Below are 21,526 nucleotides of genomic sequence, written 5' to 3' on the forward strand. Positions count from 1 at the left end.
TGCCAAATCCTTGAGGCTGCTCCCTGTTGTGAAGATTGGGCTTTCGCCCTCCTCGATATACCCAGTGACTAGGCCCCTCGACTGACCCTCAGGCCGTGTCTGAGCCTTGGTGACAATCTCACTCGGTGCCCCGGTTGCAATAAAAGCAACCGTGTCCCGGAGCAAGTGGGGTGAGGTGATCTCGGATCCACATCGAAACAATGAGTATCAGGAAGGTGGTTGATTTGAGAAAGCAGGAATGTCTGAAGACCCGATTTACGAGGCCTACGAGGCGCCCAGTACCACGACTGACCGTGCATGACTACTCGAGGTCGCTGAGTCTGCTGGACCTACCCTGATGTCTGACCCGTATGCTTTCTTTTCCTGTCCGGATATGCTGTCTGCCGAGCTAACTCTATCATCAAAGCTCGATTCAATGCATCAGAGTAAGATGAAATCCTTAATCCGGCAAGCTGTACATGCAGATAACCATCCAATCCCTGTATAAACTGCATCATGCGAGTTTTGTCCTCCGCAACTAACTCTGGACAAAACTGAGCCAACCGGAGGAATTCAGTATTATACTCGGTCACTGAGCGATTATTCTGCCTCAGACTCATAAAATCCTGTCGGCGAGCCATCTGATAAGACAGTGGAAAGAAACGGCTCTCAAAAGCCTCTCTGAACCTGGTCCACGTGACATTACGCTCACCAATAATAGAACGCTGAGTAATCCACCAGGCATTAGCTTCATCCCATAAATGATAGGCAGCCAGCTCTGCTTTCTCCCACTCGGAGCAAGCCATATAGAAGAAAGTCTGCTCCATAGTCTCTATCCATGACAGAGCCATACTCGGATCGAGATCTCCATGAAAAAGAGTGAAACGAGTCTTCATCGACTCAGCCAGTGCTGGAATCCTAGCTTGTGCAGCAACAATATCAGTGATCTGTGTCGGGACGGCTGCAGGAACTAGCGGAAACACCGGAGCTGATACTACATGTGGTACCGCGGAATAAACCGGAGGAGGAACTCCCGATGCTATTGTATATACCGGAGCATAAGCCATCGGTGGTACTGACTGGGGAACAAAAGTGGTGGCAGCTGGAGGTACGGTAGGTAATGGTACCGGATATGGTGCAGCTGTTGCTACTGTAGGCACTGGGGGCACAGGTGCCACTGGTGTCGGGTACACTGTAGGTCCAGGTGGCGGTGGTGCCGAGTACGTCGTAGGCTGCTCTGGAGCAAATGTCGGGTACGCCAATGGTACACCTGATGGTACCGTAAATACGGTAGGAGTGGATACCGTCGGTGTGACCAAAGTAGGTATCTCTACAGGAGCTATCGGGATTTGAGAGCCCGATGCTCCCGCTGCATCCTGAGTCTGTCCCTGACTGACAGGCTCATCAACAGTGGGCATCTCTGGCATATCCAGAGATCCCGTGGTCCTCGCACGTGGTCGTCCAGCACCACGTCTCGCAGTAATACGAGTAGATCGTCTCATATCTGTTAAATTAAATTACAGATATCAATACCAATATAACAAACATAAAATAACAGCATACTTATTTGCCGTCTGGAGATGTTCCGTCGCTGTCCAGTCCCCAATTTGACCTCAAAATTCCGAACGTACATATCGCCGGAAATCCAAATAAATCTGAAACGGAAATCCGAAACATAACCATATCGAAAATCCGATAATGCCCAGTTTGACTCGCAAACCTGGCTAACCCAAAAATCCAGAATACCAACAACAGGTATCCAATAAATCTCCAGAACACCAAAAGCAGGTATCATAACCCGCTCTGATACCAAATAAATTGGTATCAGATAAATCCCGAAAATCCAAAATACGAAACAAAAGATCGTAAAACTGTGCTCTGATACCACTAAATTGTCACGCCCCAGAAGAGCCCCTGTCCGAAGAAATTTCGGCAGCATCTCCCCTGTACGACGGACAATCTGAAATTTCTACATATCACATATACATCAGCCACAGGCGGCTGGAATAATAACAATAAGTAAAAGCAAACACCACGCAGTATTTATAATTTATTCAGCCTCTAGCTGTCACAACCACGCAGTTAAGATAATTAAACAGTAAAATAATACTCTGACTCGAAATCCACCCTACTCCACTACACTCGTAAAGCTCAAATCCGACGAACTCACCTCTTCTGCCATCCAGGCAGGCATGTAGTAGAATAAAATCCAAATCCAAATCCATCGCAATAATAAAATCCATACAATATCCATAAGCAGAATAATCCAAAACATATCATGTTCAAAACAGTCTAGAACAGAAAAGAAACCAAAGAAAACCAAACATATCCTCGAGGTCTGCAGGGACCAGCACTACGTGCAGTGAGGACTAGCGACTGGAACTCCCTCCGGACAGCATCAACCTGAAAATAACAACAATGGAGGCGGGGTGAGTCCAACACTCAGCAGGTACAATTGATATGCAAAGTAAAGAAACAACACCTAGCACTAATCATGCGTACAGTCTCCTGATAAGAAAGATAAAAATACATCTGAAGTAAACAGGAGAATACTGTACTAGCCAGGTCCTGAGTATAAGGTCAAACAGTCCGAGGGATAGGGAAATCCTGTATGCATGTCAAACATAGGTATCCAAACAATATGCAGCATATAAATGCAGCAAACACAAACACAAGCAATAAATGCATCATGCATATGATGCCAATGATGCGTCCTGGTCACCCCTGACGCCAGTCGATCATCTCACACACAATAATGAGGCCGAGTGGGTAGGGCTGTGACAACCGTGCACTCTGTCGTCACTACTCCTGATGAGTGACCGAGTGGACGGGATGCTGTCGGAGTACGCCTATCCTCCTACCCCAAATCATAGATGGGGGAGCGCAATGCTCTCAACTCCCGGTACACGATGACGGGAAGGAATCCATGCCGGATAACACGTTGTGTCACACTACCCATGAGCGGACCAACGGTACCTAACAGAGTCCCTGCTGCAACACACTCTGCCTGAATCGACCACTAACCCATGAGTGGTGGTGTGTGCAGATCCATGTAACTGGCGATGTGCTCAACAATAATGGAGCGGACTATCGTACAGCATGCAATCATGCAAATGGTGCATGGCACTAACCACAAGAATATCCTGACCTAATCCACATATATATAAAAATGCATCATAGGTCAACGAATCCAAAACAATCCAAAGGTATACAGAAGGTATAAAAACCTAGGTCCTGAACATGGTCAAGCATGGCATATCACTACCCCCTATAAGCATGTATAAACAGTTAAAATATACATGAGATGCAAACCAATCAATCAATTAAGCATGAACCAAGATTCGGGTAGTGATTAACCGAAACAGATAAGAAAACACAATTAATGCAACATGTTATTTTCATTACTAAGCATATCAAAGACAAAAAGTCAAAAGTACCCGCCTCCAATAGGAAAAATCCAATCGTCCAAGTCCGACGTCAAGATACTCGTCTCGCGTCAAAGTCCTGTGTCACCAATACAATTATATTTTATTTAGCTAACTTCATATGAACAGCTAAATAAAATCCCTAGGACCAATTTAGGGTAAAACCCTAGTCATAAACCCTCAACCTACCTTAATTAAACCCAACGGTTAATTAGGGTTAGTTATCTAATCCCTAATCAACCCATTAGATTAATAATTCAAACCTAAATCAATTATACGCGCAACAAGGCATTTACCTCAATCCAAACTCACCCAAATTCGTATTCTTCGTCATTAATTTGTCGATGGAACACATGTTTCTGGAATCGTGGTCGTAGCTAGAGTGAGCCACTGACCTACACATCAAACACCCAAAATTTGTAGTCAATACATCCACCTCTGTGAATTAAACCCTAACCTTACCTCCACAGTTCTAAACCAACAGCTTACCCTAAAGCCAAAGCTCGGTAGAATCCAGGGCAGCAACTCACGCCAATGTGAGGCTCGGCTAGGGCAGAAGAAAAGGTCGGTTCGGCACTGGGGCAAAGTGTGCAGCGGCAGTGACAAGGAGTGGCATCGGGCTAGCTAGGGCACAAGGGAAGATCGGCAGCACTTGGGCAGTGAGGCTGTCAACTTGGTCGTCACTGCTCGGGGCTGTGGCCGGCGGTAAGAGGAGAGGAGATGTGTCGGCGGCGGTGCTAGGGCACGGCGACGGCGGCACCTAGGGCTCGGGTCGACGCTGCTTGGCGCGAGGAAGAAGTGTCGGCGCTACTCCTTGCGGCGGACTCCAGGGTTAGGGCAGAGCTCGGGAAGAAGAATGAAGAGGAGGAGAAGAAATTGCCGAGAGATTTAAAGCGTCGGCGAGGAAACTGCCGGCGGCGGTTAGGGCACCGAAGGAGAAGGCGCGCGGCGGCGTCGGGGAGAAGAAGGAAGGGGTGTGGGGACGGCTCGGGTTCGGCGACAAAAGCAAAGGAAAAGAAATAAAAAAATAAAAAGGAAAAGGATATATATAAATATAATCTTTTCCTCACTTAAATCGGGTAGCCTAAACAGGCTTTTCCGGACCCCGTTCTTGTTCCCGTTAACTCGTCCATACGAGCTCCGAAAAATTCCCGAAAAATTTCCAAAAATTTCGGAAAATTCCTTTATTAATATTCTCCTATTTTCGGTATTTTACACTGAAACCCTATGTTGTCATCTTCTCGGTTGTAAGTCCAAGAACGCTAGGTAAGTTGCTCCTCATCTACAGTAGGATAGCTCCGAATCTCTTTGTCCCTCTTTTTGTTTCCGATGCATGCATGAACCCTAGAAGTTTATAAGAGTTTGTTAGGAGTTTCCTTAAATCGTTAGGGAAATTTATGGATTGATTCTTTTGTTATAGCTAGAATCGTTCCTTCTCGTTATTGCTAGTTTTAATCAAAAGCTAGATTCTTGATTCGGTTCTGTTCCTTACCGTTAGTGCTATGCAAGTGAATGAACTTTAATCCTTCTCCTTGATCCGAACCCTAGCTTTTAGTTGGGGAATTAGTTCCTTTTTATTTAGCTTCAGTTTTAGTTAGCTTTTAGTGCTACTCTAACATGTGTTCCAGATTCCTTGATTTAGCATTCCAGTTTCGCCTTTAGTTTAATTGTTGTTTTAGATCTTTCCGTTAGAAGTTTTAAGCATGCAGATTTAGTTTTCAGCTTTTAGTTGTTTATAGTTTCAGATTTACCTTGTTAGTTCTGAGCATTTCACAAGTACGAACTGCACCTTGTAGCATTTCAGATTTAGCCCTTGTTGTCAATTTAGTAGCATGAGTAGCCCTTCCTTTTAGCATATCAATATCTATTTTCTACTATTCTTACAAGCATGGACAGCATGCATTTATAGCATTTCAGATTTGTTCTTCAATGAACAAAAGCAGTAGATTAGGCTTTTCCTGTTATAGTTTCAGCATTCCAGTTTGGTTTCTCCTTGTTAATCCCTTAGTTGAAGCATGTGAACTCAAATTATGAGCATGAACAGTCTATGTTAAGTTCAGCAAGTCTAGATTTGTGTTACGCTTCAATTTCAGCAAGTTTAAATTCCAGCTAGTAGATCTTATTGTTTCATTACTACCTAATTTAGCATGGGCAGATTTACTTTGGCTTTAGTTGTGGTTTCCTATTAAATTACCAAAAGGTGGGTATAAGAAGGATAAAGAAGGAAAGAAGGAATTGAACTCGTTCTATGCAACTCTAGAATTTATATGTACATATAGTGTTCTATTAAATCCTTTTAGGAATTTATTAGAAGTTATAAGTAAAGGAAAGACCAAGGTCTGGAGAAGAAAAGATAACAAGTAAATCTTTTAAAGAGGCTAGTACCCGACTTCCAAGGTTGTCGTTAAATAAATCCAGGTGATCAATTCCAAGGTCTTGGCCCTGGTAAGACCAAGGTCTTTACCCTCATAGGACTGGAGGCTCGCTACCTCAGACTCTATTAGAGAGCGCGCATTTGGTACTAAGCTTGGGCCCAAGAAAAGACAAGAGAAAGAGAAATTAAATTAAATAATAATTTCTAAGTGTAAGACTATAAGTATAAGACCATAAGTATTTGGGACAAATGAAACAAGTTTCATATATGTTTAGGATTAGCAAGTGTAGCTCTTTTATTTCTAAACACACAGTATCAGTTTTCATTTGTTTTCCTTATGAGTTTATTGAGCATGATTAGTCTTATTTCTAGATGATTCCATCTTTATTCTTGTATAGCATGAGTAGCTTTACATGTTAGCATTTCAGTTAATTTGATTTATTGCTAATAGATAAGCATGAGTAGTTTTCTTCTTAAGCATTCAGTTTTAGCATGTTTCTTTTTGTTATATACATGCTTATCGAGTTTTTGTGAGTTAGATAGCGTTTACTAAGCAATTTGCTTATAGTTTGCATTTCCTCCTACTGTAGATAAAGGTAAAGGGAAGCTATAGTCAGAAGGAAGGCGACAAGGAGATGTGTGGTGGATTTGCGATGCCTGGACTATGGAAGCCTTGAGACTAGAAAGGAGTTTCTTTTAGTTTTCTTTTCCTTTTGCTATGTTAGAAGTATTCAGGATGGTATATGTTATCTTGATGTTATTAGGACATAGTAGATGAATTGTGATCTTGTGTGATGATTTCTGGTATAGTTCTCTTTTGTTTTGGATTATTTACTGCGTGAGTTGTTTGATATATGTTCCAGTCGCCTGTGGCTGATGTATATAGTGTTTGTATTTAAGATATTATCACCTGTACAGGGGAGATGCTGCCGAAATTTTTCGGTAGGAACTTCTCTGGGGTCGTGATAAATCTAAGTGTTGCTAATAATAGTATAAGTAACACTAGTAAGTAGAGTTAGTAGTTAAGTAACGGTCATCCTTAGAGAGTAGTATAGTATAGTAAGAAGGGTGGTCGTTACAAGGCACCTCCAAGCTCCATGGAGGGCGCCTCGGGTACTGTTTTTCCGAGGCAAGGATGTCCAATTCTCTTCCTGTAAAATATGTTAGTCCAACAAACCAACATACCATACAAAACAAAGTTAGTACAATATAGATATGTAAAATAAAGTATTTGACAGTCATCGAACTGTCCGGTTCTGACTTCAGATTCCCGACCAGAAACCCTAGGTCGAACCTACGCCTACTGTTCTCTCACCGGGGAGCGCGTCCTCACCTACTCCACTCAGGAGAGTATACATGTTGCCAGACTAGTCCTCCAGATCGACTGGACTTTTGCTCAATGCCCGAGGCTCTAGGATTTCTGTTGGACGTCCGTTCCATGATCCGTCCAATCTTTCACCTGGTTCGCAACACCAAAACTTTCTAACGAGAGTCCTCGACTCTAGGACTTTTTCCCGAAACCCTCGACCCACCAAGACTTTCCGCCTAAGGTTTCCACCCCCTAGGACCTAGGGTTGCCACCCCCTAGGATTTTTCACCTGCCTAACCACAGCTAGGACTTTTGTCTAAGTACACTTAGGACTTTTTTTGCAAACTCATTCAAACATGTTAGATCACAAATGACCTTAACTTTGAACCCTTCGCCATTATCAAAACTTAGGTTCGATCGTCGGATGCTTACCACACCAACAATCTCCTCCTTTTTTATTATGGCAACAAAATTCAATATTAAGTAAAAACATAGCAAGATCATAGTATAAAAATATAGTAAGATAAATACAACCTAGCATAAAAACATAGCAAGTAACAAATTGTTCTAATTATTCAACTTTAACTTAACTTTTTATTTATTTTTAACTTAACTTTCACTTTCCTCTCCCCCTTTGCCATAGATCAAAAATATTAATTATAGAAGGGAATAATTAGCTCCCCTTGAAAGCCAGCTCATCGAAATTTAGCTTTGAATTTAAAAAATTTAGCTAAAGTAGAGATTTTTTAAAAATACTTAGCTATTTCAAAAAAACTTAGATAAACGTAAGTTTTGAAATTGACATAGCCTTTCTAAAGAAACTTAGCTAAATTTTTAGTTTTGAAAATACTTAGATTAAAAAATGCTTTGATAAATTTAGCAGTTAGCTTTCAAAACTTAGATTTAAAAAGACTTTGATAAATTTAGTACTTAGCTTTAAAAATAAAGGTTTTGAAAAAAAACTTTGTTAGAAGTACTCAAGTTTAAAAAAAAATTGATAAAAGCTTAGTTTTTAAAAATTTTGATAAAAGATTAACTTTAAAAATATTTTCTTGTAAAAATACTTAAAAATATTTTAGCAAATACTTAGTTTCTGTCAAAGACAATTCATTTTTACAAAAAATTGAACTTCATTTTTAGAAATATTTTGAATTTTTTGAAAAGTTTAACTTTGAAAAACAATGTTTTAAGAAAATAAAGATAAAAATTAATGTCTTAAAATTCTTTGTACTCCTCCTTAATTAATGCCAAAATAAATTTGTAGGGTACTAGAGTACAAGTATGTAAATAAAAAAATATAAAAGTTATTATTTATTGTTCTAATTTTCCATTTCACCTATTCTAGATTATCAAGTATGTTTGGCTTATGAGTGTGTGTGAGACGGAGTTAACTTTTAAAAAATATTGAAATATAAGTTTGAATTTTCAATGAATTTGAATTTCAAGTTTTAAAAAATGAGTAAACATTTAAAATTTTGAAGATTTTAAAAATATATTAAAAGTTAATTAAGTTTAAAATTATAATCTTACATATATGATTTGAAAATTAATTATCATTTAGAAATATTTAAGATTTTAATAAGTTGAAATTTAATTATGATTTAAAGATTGATAATCAAATAATTTTATTAAAATTAATTATGATTTTGAAATAATAATTTTGAAATTAATCATAATTTAAAAATAATTATAATTTAATTATGATTTTAACATTTTGAATTTAATTAGACTTGATTGAACTTTTTATAATTAATTAGATTTTGAAATTAATTATGATTTTATAATTAATTATGAATTTTAATTGAGTTAGATTTAATTTAATTAATTCAGGTTTGGTTAACTACTTTAAAGCTAGGTTCATCTCACCCTTTTCTAGATTTTTAATCAGGGAATCTTAATAGTTTTGTGAGATGGTTAATTTAATCTTTGATTTAGGTTATTATCTAAGGATTAATTTATATTTGAGTTAGACTCAGATTTTTAAATTATTCAATTAAATATTCATTTCAAAGATTAGCTTCCAGGTTGTGGCGAGACACTAGGCTTTCTTGGGTATGGGATCATCCACCACTTCTAGACAAAGCTTTCCAAAGAAATTGGATATTTAATTTTCCTTTTGAAACCCCTATGTCTAACTGGTCAAGTGTAAATTAAGCCTGGATCCTTATCTATCCTAATCTAAGCATGCATAATTAAAAAAATAGTAAATCAAGCATCAAAAAAATCTATCTATTGATAAAAATGGTCTTTCTATTAGCTTCCCCTGGATTATAGCCTCGATAAGATCTATCAAGGTAAGGGACCTTATCCTTGGGGATCCAATATTGACCAAGTCCAACTTGATTAATCAAGTTTGACTTGGGGACCCATGCTTGGACTAAGTTTATATTTGAGCGTTTTAATAGAGACAAATAAGATCTGTATTTTTGTTTGGCCTTAAATCCAATTCTGGATCTATTTAAACGACTCTTTTTTTCCAATAATCAGATCAAGATTCTCGGAACCCAAGGTGAACCGTTCCAACGTGTCCTTGAGTTCTTTAACTTGAGTTTTTAAATTAAAATTTACTTCCTCAAGTTGTTGGACTTGGGTTGAACTTTCATTTTAAACTGACTCAGTCAAAGAACTCGAGTTGGTCGCTTCCTTAAGGGCTATTAGCTCCTTTTGGAGTGACTTGACCCGGACATTGGATTTGGCCAATTTCTTTAATAAATATGAAACTAATTTTTCTAAATCGTCTATATTAGTACCAGAAATTAGAGAGCATACAGTGGGTTTGGGTCTTCTAGAAATGGATACGGATCCGTGGCTTTGCTCGAACTCGGCTTCTGATTCGATTTCGATCTCTGATTCATCAATGTGTTCCTGGGTCGTTAGTGCAAGAAAGCTCGTCTGTTCAAGCTCTTCGTCGGAGTCTTCTAAAGAGGACTCGTCCCATGTTGCCTGCAGTGCTTTCTTCTTCCTCTGCTTCTTTGCTTCTTTTAGGTTTGGACAATTGGCCTTGACGTGTCCCTTTTGATTGCACCCGTAATAGGTTACTTCGAACTTTACCTTTGGACTCGTTTGTACCTTTTTGGACTGAACCACCATTTTGATATCCTTCTTTGTGAACCCCTTCTTCTTTCTGTAGAGCTTGCGTACTAGGTTGATGAGTTTGGCTTCTATCTCGTCGTCATCATCTTCTGAGTCCAGTTCTTCTTCAGACTCTGGTTTGGTTTTATGCTTTGTTTTTGCTTCGTAGGTTCTGCTTGTACCTGCAATCAAGACAATACCCTTCTCAGCTGAGCATGCATTAGTCTGTTCATGTAATTCAAATTTGAAAAAAATTTGTCTAACTTAATTAAAGAAAGATCCTTGGATTCCTTGTAAGCATCTACCATGGATGCCCACAAGGTATTCCTTGGAAAAGCGTTTAACGCATACTTGATTATGCCGCGGTTCTCCACCTTCTGTCCGATGGCGTGGAAGCCGTTGAGGAGGTCTTGTATGCGAGCATAAAGTTGGCTCACTAACTCACTTTTCTGCATTTTCATGTTATGTAACGACCCAAATTTCCTCATTTTGAGCTCCAAAAATAATTCAAAAATATTTTGAAATGATATAGAAAAATTCTAGAGATTTTTAGAAATTTTTAGAGTATTTTTATGTAATTTTTTGGAGTTCGTTTGGTATTTTTACCAAGAGGAAGAAGTTTAAAAAAATAAAATAATAATAATAATAAATAAATATGTTGAAGCCGGGTTTTGAACCCAGGACTTTGAACCCGAATCAGGTTTTTATCGAGCTCAGCCAACCAACTGGTCTACAACCTTTTTGTGAACATATATGGGACGAATATATTTAAGCAGTAGTTAAGAACAGTTAAAATAAAAGGGAAATTAAACGCTCGGCTGAGGTTTCGAAACTGTGACCAGAGGTTTCAGTCAAACACAGCCAATCAACTCTTCCAGCGGGCGTTTCTTATTAAAGAAGGAGAAATATTCTATTTAAGCAGTAGTTAGGAGCATTTTAAATAAAAGGGGAATAAAACGCTGATTCGAAACCATGATCTTTAACTGGGCCAAATCGTGGTTGACTAGCTGTGCCAACGAGTTTTGTTAATTAAGGAATGAACGGATTGTATATAAGGTAAAGTTAGAAACGAAAATAACCTTAAGTATAAGATTTAAATCTTTTTCCTAAAACCTAAAATTTCTCTCAAAATTTCCTTCTCCTCCCGCGACGGCGCCGTGTTCCTTCTCCAAGCGATTCCTCTCAGGCGAAGGCGCAGCCAAGGCTAGGGCTCCTCCTCTCGGGTGACGGCAGTGAAGAAGCAAGGTCACCTTGTTGAGGAGGATGCGCGGACACGAAGGGAACGCCGAGATCGTGAGCTTCTCCGAACCCTAGAGTCTTCCTCTTCCGGTTGTAAGTTCCAAACGCAAGTGTAAGTCGCTACTCACCTGCAGTAGGATTGCTCCGATTGTTCCTTTCCTTTTTCCCGAAATCTTTGGGACAGATTGTAGGTGCTTTGTGCTTTTGATCGGATTCTATGCTACTTGGTTTTATGCTATGTGATGCGGCTTTGCTTCGTCGTAGTGGTTTTGATTCCATGGGACATATTTGAGAAGTCTTTGAACCCGATTTGCCTTCCTTGCACTACTCCTACTAGATGTTTTTGGTTGAGAATAGTTTAGATTTGTTTCTTTAATGTGATCTTGCTCTTGGTGAAGGTGCTGAAAATTTCTAGGATGGACTTAGTAGATTGTAACCTGTTCATTTGTGGTATTTGTTTTTGTAAGCCCGTGGTGAATTGGGGGACAAATCTAGGAGCTTGTATCATGAGTACAATGTGGTTCATGCTTCTTGGGAGGGCTACGGATTTCAGTTTTGATTAAAGAATTAGAAGCTTGAAGGGATTTAAGTTTGTTCCTTGTTAAGATATTTTGGTTTTAATGAAAGGTGCATGTTTCAGTTATGGAAGTGCTTTAGTCTAGTCTATGTAGCCTTGTATGGAATTTCGAATCAGATTTGGAGCCGTAGATTTGATTTCTATGTTGTGTTGGTTCTTCAAGATAGCTTAGAGTTTTGGGGACAGATTTGGGTTCCCTTTGAAGATGTGTCACCTTTCTGCTTTGTTGGTTTCTTGTGAGCAAATTTTGGGTTGGATCCAAGGTTGTTTGTATTCCTTAATGATGCTTACAGATTTTGGATTTGAACAATACCTGTCTTGACTCTCCTTTTGTTTCCGGAAGTTATGGGCTTTGCTAGTGGATTAGCTTGTGAAGGATTTTATTTTTCTATCTGTTAGAATTGCCGAAAATTAGATGTGTGATCAATTTCTAGTGTTGGTATGTTTATACAACTTTGAGGTTCATGTTAGAGGATGTTTAAGTATGAATTGTTTAGAGATAAAGAGATGTAGTGCTAGAAAAGGAAGTAGCATAAAAGAGAATGAGAACTCAAAGATACCTGTTAGAAATATAATAGTTGTTGATTTAAACGACGTTGTCACTTTAATAAAGAAACAAATTAAGAAAGATTAAGAAAATAGTAGCCGCAATAGAATAAAGATGATATATAGTCAGATAATAGTTATGAGTAATGAGAGAGCTTCTTGATGTTAGAGGACATGCAAGGGCAGAGAGTCAGATAAATATGTACGTATTGAGGTTATCGCTATTACTTTTTGAACGGTTCAAAATATTTATGTACGATTTGGAACTAAGGTATTCAAGAGAAGTTAACAATTTTCTTCCAACAATTGGATAAAGAGATTAGATTAAGCATGTATGCAGATTTTTGTTAGCTTCTAGAAGATTATAGTGTAGTTTGGTTTAGTATTATAGTGCAGATTTTATAAGCTTAAAGTGCAGATTTTGTAAGCTTGTATGCAGATTTTGAATTTTAGAGTTTGATTTATTTTAGCATTGTAGTTTTTGAGTTGTCTAGCATTTGCAGATCTTTGAATTGTTTAGCATAGCAGTTTTGATCCATTGGTCGAATAGTGAAGTTTCAATTTCAGAATTTCTTTTTGTTGAATCTGAGCATGAGGTCTAGATATGTTTCCTTGCTACATTCATTCAAGTGTATAGATTTAAGTCTCTTTATTTTAGCATGCGGTTTGATTTCTTTTGTCACCGTACCAAGCTTGAATTCTTTCATATATTAGTAGTGCAGTTTTTGTTAAGTATCATAGTGCATATCTTGTTAAGTATTATGTACTTTGAGTTTAAGAAAAGTATAAGCAAGCTAAAGAAAAGAAAGAAAAAGGCCAAGGCCTTAAGTAGATCCCAAAGTCAAGACTTTAGGGATTTTGGCACACAAGGTGCTTATTAAAATGTCAAGGCATTTAAAGAAGAAGTAATTAAGATTATAAGTATTTTACTTTTAAGAAGAGGCTAGTACCCGACTTCCGAGGTTATCGTTAAACAAATCCAGGTGTCCAATTCCCAGGTCTTGGCCCTGGTAGATCGAGGTCTGCTCTTTTAGGATTAGTGGCTCGCTACCCCAACCTATTAGGGAACGCGCATAAGATGGTACTACGCCTGGGCCCAAGAAGAAGTTGATTATTATTTTGAAGTATTATAAGTATAAGTTTTTGAACAGAAGTATTCTGTTCGCTCAGTCGGCAGCGACCAGTCGACTGATAAAACATGCAGTCGACTGGTAAATGACCGTTGGCCAACCATTGGTACTGCAAAGTAGTCGTTGGCTACCTCTAACGGTAACACCAGTCGACTGATGGTTTTGCCAGTCGACTGGTGCTGAGATGAGTTGATATAATGATCAACTCTCTCCTCTTATTTAAGGGAAGCTTTGGGGCTTGAAGGAAGTTATTGATTATTGTTGAATCACTCTTTCTGATTACCCAAATCTTCCAAGCCTACTCTCTTCCTCCTAAACCTAAGTTCATCATTGTAAAGAGGAAGAGATCCTTTGTGAGAGGTTTGCTCCACCGAGAAGGAGAAAACTCTAGCCGGAGATTGATCCACCGAAGGATCAAGGGCTCGTCCACCTCAAGGACATGCTGTGAAGTAGGAGCAAGCAATCTCCGAACCACGTTACATCGAGCTTGTTAGCGATTTGGTATTCTTTCTTTATTGTTTTCATTAGTTAGTTGTATTTCCGCGTGTGCACTAATCTTTTGTAGAGAAGAAAGTGAAGTTGGGGGTGGTCTAGCTATCCAACCCCCCTTCAAGCCGACCACCGATCCCCTACATCAACATCACAAGCCTCTCCCTCAAGTCTAGTCGAAGGAGACACAAGTTCGACTAACTAGACCAAGCCTTAACATAAAGCAGAATTGCTGCCGAATGCAGAGTCGGATCGCTGGACCTATTGTATAACGTTAAATGAATAGCAACGAACGATGAGTGCCAGGCAGAGCGATGAGTGATACGCGAACGATGAGCGTCGGGTAGAGTGACGAGTGGGACGTAAACGATGAGTGTCGGGCAGAGCAAGGAATGCAGGGCAGAGCAACGAGTGATACGCGAACAATGTGTGTCGAGTAGAGCGATGAGTGAGACGTGAACGATGAGTGATAGGTAGAGTGAGGAATGCAGGGCAGAGTGACGAGTGAGACGCAAATGATGAGCGCAGAGCAGAATGACGAGTGAGACATGAACGATGAGCACCTGGCAGAGCGGTGAATGAGGTGTAAGCGATGAATGAGATGCGAACAATGAGCACTGCACAGAGCTACAAGTGAGATGTGAATGATGAGTGTCGGGCAAAGCGACAAATGAGGTGCAAGTGATGAATGAGATGAATGTCGACCACGCGACGAGCATCAAATAGAGCGGCAAGTGAGACCAACACCTAATCAGGGAGAGAACCCAGTTGACTAGTCATTATGCCCGACCGAGAGGTCATTGGCCATGAGAGCCTTACTCGCTTATAACTTGCTATCGGGCGAGAGCTTAGAAAGCCGACCGAGAGGATTTGATCGATCGACCAAATGGTGCCTAGCGGATGCCAAGCGAATGGAAGAATGTCGAGTGTGTGTATAAAGCGAAAGATCGAGTAGTGCCAAGTGTGCATATTAATGGAACAAAGTGAAAGTCCGAGTAGCGCTGAGCGGGAGATAGAAGAAATGCCAACCAAGCACTCGGGAGAATGTCGAGCGGGAGGAAAGATGATGGGCGAGCGGTGTCGCGCGCGCGATCGAGAAAGTGCCGAGCGGATGGAAAGACGATGGGCGCATGGTATGGACTGTGTGACCGAGAAAATTTTGACCAAGTGACAATAAACTACGACCAAGTGATAGAAAAATGTTGACCGGGTGATCAGAGCATACGACCAAGTGGCCCAAAAAAGTCGACCGGGCAATAAAGAGAATGCCAAGCGGGTCGAAAGATGATGGGCAAGCGGTGTAAAGCGTGTGACCGAGAAAATGTCGAGCGAGCGATAGTAACTGCGATCGGGCGACCGTAAAATGTCAACCGGGTGATCAGAAAATGCGACCAAGCGACCCGAAAATGCCGACCGGGCAATAGAGAGAATGCCGAGCGGGTCGAAAGATGATGAGCGAGCGGTGTGAAGCGCGTGACCGAGAAAATGTCGACCGAGCGACAGTAACCATGATCGGGCGATCGAAAAATATTGACCGGGCAATAGAGAGAATGCCGAGCGGCCGAGCCAAGAGGTCGATGGCGAACAGAAGCGGATCCTGTAAGCAGAGCAGATCCCATGAGCAGAGCGAGCACAAAGCCTATGAAATTGAAGGCAAACAGGAGCAGAGCCCTTGAGTCGAGCAGCAAGTGAGACGCGAGTGTCAAGCAATACGGCGAGTAAGATGAGTGTTGAGCAGAGCAGGGATTGAGCGATGAGTGCCGACCAAGCAACAGTGGTGAGTGAAGCATAAATGGTGAGTGTCGGGCAGAGCGGCGAGTGAAGTGAGTGAGATGAGTACCTGACTAGGGAGTAAACTTGACCAGCTAGTAGTTGGCCGTGAGAGCTCGACCGAGAGGTTGTTGGTCACGAGAGCATGCCCACTTAGAACTCGCACTGGGGCGAAAGTCTGGAGCCCGACCGGGAGGTCGTTGGTCGCGAGAGCATGCTCGCTTATAACTCGCACTAGGGCGAGAGTCTGGAGGCATGAGAGCATGCTCACTTATAACTCACGCTGGGGCGAGAGTCTGGAATCTCGACCAAGAGGTCGTTGGGCATGAGAGCATGCTTACTTATAACTCGCACTGGGGTGAGAATCTAGTGGCGTGAAAGCATGCTCACTTATAACTCGCGCTAGGGCGAGAGTTTGGAGGCATGAGAGCATGCTCACTTATAACTCACACTGGGGAGAGAGTTTGGAATCCCGATCGAGAGTTTGTTGGGCGCGAGAGCATGCTCACTTATAACTCGCGCTGAGACGAGAGTCTGGAGGTGTGAGGGTATGCTCACTTATAACTCGCGCTGGGGCAAGAGTCTGGAACTCGACCAGGAGGTAGTCTGGCAGCCCTACTGGGAATTAATCTGGAAGCCCGACCAGGAATTAGTCTAGAAGCTCGATCGAGAATTGGTCTGGAAGCCCGACCGAGAATTGGTGTGGAAGCCCGACCAAGAATTGGTCTAGAAGCCCGACCGGGAAGTACTCTAGAAGCCCGACTGGGAAGTAGTCTGGAAGCCCGACCGGGAAGTACTCTGGAAGCCCAACTGGGAAGTACTCTGTCGGCTCGCTGAAGCTCTAAGTTAATCCCTCAACTCCCGAATACTCGTGGAGCAAGGGGAGAAGATAATAATCTGAGCACTGACTGTCAAAAGGAGTAAAGCCCATGGAAATATAAGGGAACAGAGTCCATAGCAATAGAAGGAAGCAGAGCACCGTGGGTGAAGGGAGCAAAGCCTGTAGACGTAAGAGGATGCAAAATAGGTGGAGGATACAGAGCATATAATAGTAATAAAGTGCAACACCTATAGCAGTAAGAGGATGAAGAGCCCCATGGTGAAGGGTACAAAGCCTATAGCAGTAAGAGGATGCAGAGCCCTATGATGAAGGATACAGAGCCTATAGTAGTAAGAGAATGCATAGCCCAATGGTGAAGGGTGTAGAGCCTATAACACACCTGACCAGGGAGCTAGGCCCCTAGCCCATGATCGGAGAGTAAGGCCCCTAGCCTGTAATCAAAGAATGAGACCCCTAGATCCTGATCAGGAAGCTGTACTGTGAGTCACTAATTAGGAAGTTGTGTCCCTAGTGTCTGATCGAAGAGTTGTGCCCCTAATGTCTGATCGGGGAGCTGGGCCCCTAGTGCCCGATCAAAGATCGAAGGCCCTAGTCTTTGATCAAGGAACTATGATCTTACTCTTTTATCAGGGAGCTATAGCAGATCCTATAATCGTAAAAAGAGAGCAGAACTTGTAATATACCTGATCGAGGAGCCGTGTCAATCGGCTGAGGGTTTTTCTCGATCCCTTGACTCCCGAATACTCGTGGAGTCAAAGAAAAAATATAATGGAAAAACTAACCTGTCAGCCAGCTGAAGCTCCAACTCAATCCCTCGACTCCCAAATACCAATGGAGTGAGGGTAGAAGATAATATGTACGTCAGGATCCTCCGAGACTGTGACAGTGGCAGAGAACCTCCTAGCGTCGTCCATCTTCACATTCTAGAATAGGTGGAGAAGATTGTTACTTCATCGCAAGTGTACGGTTACGTCGTCAGTAATATAAAAGATTATCGTATCCACAGGGACTGTTGATTAAGCACTAGTTAACTTCACACGGTGAATTATCTAGACAATCGAAAAGTGGTTTACAAATGTTAGGATAAGAAATAGAAGAGAAAAGAAAGAGAGTAAAGAGGGAGAAAATGAGTGTAGTGAATGGAGGGGAATAGATACTAGGATTTCAGTTTCTTTGTGATGTTATTCAATGTAAATGATCTACCAAATCTTATTCCTCAATTGTCCATCATTTGTAAAAGGTTGCCAGTTTTCTCTTGCAATAGACAACCGGCCTAGGACTGAAATCTATACTTAAATGTGATCAAATAGGGATGAACCTATGTTGTCCTTACACGGGCATGCCTGTCACGTGCGTCCCTCGGAAAATCAATATAAGAATTCATCTCTCATCAAACGCATCTAGGCATAAAGATTAATGCATAAATCTATCCTACCCTCTTGAATGACCCTATTTCACCTTCAAGATCCTCTCTCAAACGTCCTTACACGGGCATGTTCCTGTCACGAAGATCCCTCGGAAAATCGAATGAGGAATTACCTTTACAAGATCCACAAGATATCCAAACATTCAATCAAGCATGGTAATTAGGTCCTAATCACAACAATCTACAAGAGATCAAATAGATACAAAAAGGACAAAATCATAAAAATAGGAAATTGACAAATCCATAAGAATTTGCATACAATCACATTACATCAAACAAGAACAATGCATCAACAAGTCATTGAATAGAATCATGGCAAAAATCTACATAGTTTTACATCATTCATCACATCACAAATACTTCCTACATCCTAGATCTAGAGATCTACTTCATTGCAAAGGAAGAACAGTCCAAAAACATAAAGAAAAGTATACTTACAACCCTAGATTTGAGAAGAAGGGGAAGAAGAGATGCTTGCCGATGATTCCGATGTCTTGGGGATGCTTCCTCGCTCCGGAGATGGATGGATCACCAAGGGATGGAGGAGAATGAAGCTCTAGGGTTTCCCCCTAAGGGGAGAACCCTTCCCTCAAGGAGAGGGACGAAGTCCTAGATCCAAGATCTCAGATCTCCCAAGATGAGTCAAAGAATGGGGATCTTGACTCTTATATACCTCCTCCAAACTGCCCAAGAAAACCAGGAAAATAGGGGTCCGGTAAACTGGGTTTTTCACCCATTAAACTAGGTTTTCTCATGATTTACCCTGAACCGAAGTTGTAGATCTTGAAATTATCTTCAATCTAATACTGGATCGAGCCTTGGCTCTAACCGACCCGAAAGTTATGGCGGTTCAAAGTTTAGTCTGCATTCTGGATGGAGGTCCAGTTGAACCCACGGTTGGGAGGCACGTCCGTGCCATTTAGCATGGGCAGACAAGTCTCCCTCTCTATTGGACCTGAAGAAAAGTTGTAGATCTTGAAGTCTGCTACATTTTTGTATAAATATTATCCAAAAACTCCAACCGAGCGCAAAGTTATGGCCGTTTTACGATCAGTCTACAATCTGCCCAGAATTCAGCATAGCTCTATTTTGGCGTGGCATGGCCCGTGTTTTTCGTCGCACGACCGTGTGAGATCGACACGGCCTCACACGGCTTCTTCTCTGGTTGAGTCACACGGCCGTGTGGCACACACGCCCGTGGCATTTTTCTTCACTGCCGAGGCCACACGGCACTGTGGATTCACACAGCCGTGGCTTTTCTCTCCTCTGGAAACTTGGCACGGCCGTGCCATTTGGCACGGCCGTGTGTTGCTTAGGCACAGGAAGCTTAGCACGGCCGTTTGGGACACACGATCGTGGCCTTCTTTACATCTGGTGCTGGAGCACGGTCGTGCTATTTGGCACGGCCAAGGCATGATATGGCCACACGGTCGTGTGGCATACACGACCCAAGCATGAATTCTTCTGGAGTTGCTCCCGTGTGCGTTTTAACTCCATTTTTGCTTCAAATAGCATCCTATCAATCAAAACAAGTAAAGAGCAAATCTCCAAATAAAATATAATGGAAGTATGACATTACAATGAAATAGGGTGCAATAAACATAGATTATGCTAATGAAATACAAGTAGATGTGCGTCAAGAAATGTATAAAAGTGTATATAAGCTACGCACATCACACCCCTAGACTTAAACTTTTGCTTGTCCTCAAGTAAAATCCGCAATCTAGATTCATGTGGTTAAATAGTGCATCATAATCTCTAGCAAGTCAATCTAATCCTATCAAATGATTTCATTGGTAAGCAAGATACAAAAGTAGTTTGAGTATAACCTAAGTAGTAGTCCTCCGTGCTCAGTGCGAAAGTGACCTAAATTTATCAAGTTTCAATCACTAAGTCTAGTCAAGTCGTCATAAAATTGGGTTCCTTATACTTCCGGAGATAGGCACTTACCTGCCACACGCAAGATTCGTTTCCCTCAAAAATGCTATGCATCGTCTACACAAAGTCTCAAAGGAATACTCAGTATCAAGAGAAACATAGCATTCATTTCCCCAGTAACCTAACTCGGTCTCAAAGGGGTGAATTACTAGTTTCCACTCACGACAACTATTTTTTATCCCCTTTTTTTTAATGTTTGCAAAGTATCAAATTTGAACAAACTTTCATTTTTTTTTTCTTAGGATTGATTTTTCCAAATGAGCTTACATGATCTGAGTTTATCCAGTAACCAAAATGTAATTGAGAGGTCACTATAGAAGCACAAGTACTAGTCCAATTCTATGAATCATGACTATTTTAGAGTTATAAACCATCAAAAATAGGCATAGTATATAGAGGTCCTAAAACAAGGCCAATACTTAAAATCTTATAGTAAAGACATTGCTCACTTCATGCTATCATAGATAGATAAAGAAAGATTACTAAACATACTAGCACCATAAGTAACCCATAAACCACATGAAACATAGAATAAATGTGCTAGTATTTTGCAATAAGGACAAACAATCATGATGTGATGAATGATGCAACTAGCAAAAATGAAGAATTTATTATGCAAAAACTAAACAAAACCAAATGCATCAATACAAAAACTAAACTAAACTAAATGCATCTAATGCATCCCCCCAAAATTAAACTTTTCATTGTCCCAATGAAAACTAAAAATGATATACGGAGGAGATTTATGAAGTTTAGAGAAGTTACCAAGTGATGAACTCCAAATGGTTGGCATTCATGTTTTTAAAGATACTTCTCTATCCAATGCTCACATTCCTCCACAACTTTGAAATCTACAAAAATAAAATAGACAAGAAAAATTAAGTAGAGGATACAAGTTTATTATAAAGAAATGAAACTAGAAAGAACTAAAGACATGAATGAAAACAAAGAAAATGAACTTGGGTTGCCTCCCAAGAAGCGCTTGTTTAAGGTCATTAGCTCGACCACCTCATTAGATTCATCTAAATCTCGCTCTTGGAGGGGTAAGATATTTTAGAACCCTCCTACCAAGGTTTCTCAGTTTTTCAACAAATAAGCTCTCCTTCAAAGGTTCAGCACTATCTTTACCTTGTGAACCCTGTGCAACATATGTCCTGCCATCATCATGCTCAAAAAAGAATTGATTAGTAAAAATAGAAAAATGAATTGAAATTTACCTTTTACCAATCACTAATGTAAGAAAATCATTGAGCATGGTTTGACATTTAGAAAAGGAAGGTTGTTTCTCAAGTAGTGGTCTTTCTAAAAGAGGTGATTCTTGAGACTTAGCTTCTATTGCACAAGTCCCTACACTCTCAACATCAACTAGTTCATGTCCTACATTATCCAAAGTGACTAATGGTTGTGTGAC

This window comes from Zingiber officinale, chromosome 4A, assembly GCF_018446385.1.
Source record: "Zingiber officinale cultivar Zhangliang chromosome 4A, Zo_v1.1, whole genome shotgun sequence".
Taxonomy (NCBI): domain Eukaryota; kingdom Viridiplantae; phylum Streptophyta; class Magnoliopsida; order Zingiberales; family Zingiberaceae; genus Zingiber; species Zingiber officinale.